Source organism: Heterodontus francisci, unplaced genomic scaffold (genome assembly GCF_036365525.1).
Source record: "Heterodontus francisci isolate sHetFra1 unplaced genomic scaffold, sHetFra1.hap1 HAP1_SCAFFOLD_43, whole genome shotgun sequence".
Lineage (NCBI taxonomy): Eukaryota > Metazoa > Chordata > Chondrichthyes > Heterodontiformes > Heterodontidae > Heterodontus > Heterodontus francisci.
Window position 1 is genome coordinate 5,203,738 of NW_027141852.1, and position 2,858 is coordinate 5,206,595.

Here is a 2,858-nt window from a genome sequence, read left to right on the forward strand (position 1 = left end):
GTCTTCACAAAGGAGGATACAAATTATCTCCCAGAAATTTTGGGGAACATAGGGTCCTGTGAGAAGGAGGAACTGTATGAAATCAGTATTAGTAGGGAATGTTTGGGAAATTGATGGGATTGAAGGCCGATAAATCCCCAGGGCCTGATAATCTACATCCCAGAGTACTTAAGGAAGTGGCCCTTGAAATAGCAGATGCATTTCTGGTCTTTTTTCAAAATTCTATCGACTCTGGAACAGTTCCAATGGATTGGTCGGTAATTAATGCAACTCCACTATTTAAAAAAAGAGGCAGAAAGAAAACAGCGAATTATATACCGGTTAGCCTGACATCAGTCGTGGGGAAAATGCTGGAGTCCATTATAAAAGATGTAATAGTAGAGTGCAATAATAACTCGTCTCCACTCCTAGTATTTCTAAATCCCACACATTCACTATAATGAGAACAATTATTTCCTGTTGTGTCTCTCTCAGATTTGGAAACTTCACTGTATTGGAGTGAGGTGACATCTACTGGCGGGAAGCAAGAACTGCAATCAAGCTGCAGAAACTCCACAGTCTGTCAGGGTTCAAGAAACATTGCAATGTGAGGAAACAGCGAAGTGGTTTGATTGGGTAGATGGAGACATGATTCCACTTGTGGTGGTGTCTGAAGCAAAGGCCAGAAATACAAAATTGTCATTAATAAAAGAAATGAGGAATTCATGAAAAATGTAGCAACGTAGTGCATGGTTAGAATGTGGATAGAATAGAAAGTGAGATTGGATGGACAGAAGCAGTCTGAAAGGATGGCTGAAACAAAAGGTGAGTGCCCTGAAACGTAAACTGTGTTTCTCACAGCACAGATGCTGCCAGAGCTGCTGAACATTTCCAGCACTTTCTGTTTTTATTTCAGCATTTGCAGGATGTTGCTTTGATCTGAAAAAAAATGGATGATTGGCTGGGGGGTTCGAGTGAAATTCCACAGCAGCTAATAAAGCCTGAACTGTCAGTGGCTCGTTGGTCTAGGGGTATGATTCTCGCTTTGGGAGTATGGTTTAATTAACATGCGAGCGATCCCGGGTTCAAGTCCGGACGAGCCCTCGTCTGCTGGCATTTTTAGATTAAGGTTATCTATTGGTTTCAGCCTTGCAGAAGGTGGAATTGACTTCCATACGGAGCTGGCTTGAGGACCAGACAACTGGATTCAAAGAGCTTGTCGACAAAATTGTAAGTAACTAAATGTCCAGATAGCCAAGTGGGAATATAAAGTTGTTGCTGTAATCGTGACCTGACTCCAAAAACAACAGGACTGGGTTCTGGACTGGAATGGAATGGAATTCTTCAGTGTTTCTGTTGTTTGGCTTGCATTGACTCATCGATTTTCTTGTTTTTCACTTTGTCGATGCCTTTGAATAATTGTGGATCCTTCTTCAGGGTGTCTTCTTTCACCAGGTAGTTCTGACCTCTGATGATGTTGATTGTAATCAGCTTCAATTCGCTGATAGTTTTGGAAGTGAGCAGATTTCCTTTGCTTGAGTCGACAACATGGAACTCAGTCTGACATGTGGACCCATGGGAGGATTTGAATGCCACCCCTGCGTTGGAGTTGCATCCATCCAATAAGAGACCGAGTAGAAGTGACAGTTCTGTCAGTCGAATATGAGACTTTTAATGGCAGGGTTGTGAGTTTGAGTGCCATTCTGTTTTTCCCTTTTGTAAGGCTTCATGAGCAGAGAGTACAGGGAGTGTTTGAAATGAGCAAGTCTCGCTTTGATTCAGGACTCTTACCTCTCAGCAGCATCTCACTATGAAAGATTGAATTTGATCTCATTTCATTCTCAGCTCGGGGTCTGTGCGGCTCAGTGGCACTTCTGGCTGTCTCCCGCTTCACAATCCATCACTACTGAGAAAGCAATGGGGAATATTACTCACATGTTGTGTTCTTTAATTTTTTGGAAAACTTCAATGTATGTATTTTCTTCCAAAACAAGGACACCAAGCCGCTGTTAATGCAGGGCTGAAATAGCTCAGTTGGGAGAGTGTTAGATCGGAGATCTAAAGGTCCCTGGTTCACTCCCGGGTTTTAGCAATTTTGCTTCCTTATGCGTCCCTTGCCTTGGTTCTGATTTTCCAGTTGCACAATTTACTTTGAGATTATTTCCCAAGCCCCATTGGATTGAATTTGAGAAACAACACAGAGTCATTTACAACACAGAAGGTGGTCATTTGGCCTATCACGTCCATGCTGGCTCTCCCCGGAGCAATCTAGTCAGTTCCACTCACCAGCTCGATCCCTTTCCTCCTGCAAGTTTCTTTCCTTCAAGTATCCATCCAATTTCCTTTTCAAATCATTGATTGTCTCTGCTTCCACCACACTCGTGGGCCAAGACATTCCCACACACAACAGAAAAAATTCCACCTCATCAAGGATGGGAAATACTTACATGTTCTATATTTGCTTATTCTCTATTTCTATGAGAATAGACTGGCAGTCAACATGAAAGGAAACCCAAAAATCTTCGTGCAGCATGTAAATGATAAGTGGGTAGTAAGAGGTTGAGTCGCGCCTATTAGGGACAAAAAGGATAATATAAGCTTAGAGGTGCAGGGCAATGTTAATCTACTTAATGAGTACTTTGCATCAGTGATCACTAAGGAAGTGGATTTTGACAAAATATCAGTTGAAGTGAAGAAAGTAGAGTCAATGGAGAGGGTACAAATTGAGAGAGGGAGGTACTAAAAAGGCTGGCTGTGCTTAGGGAAGATAAATCACCTGGTCCGGATGGCTCACATCCCAGGTTGCGAAAGGAAATGCGGATGCAGATAACGGAAGGGCTTGCTATAATCTTCCAATCTTCCCTGGATACAGGGGAGGT

At 42.6% G+C, this 2,858-nt stretch overlaps 1 non-coding gene across 1 annotated transcript; it reads left to right on the forward strand.

The window, feature by feature from the left end:
- The first annotated feature begins 1,998 nt into the window (after positions 1–1,998).
- Positions 1,999–2,071, forward strand: trnas-gga (transfer RNA serine (anticodon GGA)). Its single transcript has one exon. It is a non-coding gene; the product is annotated as a tRNA-Ser (tRNA).
- The last annotated feature ends 787 nt before the right edge of the window (positions 2,072–2,858 follow it).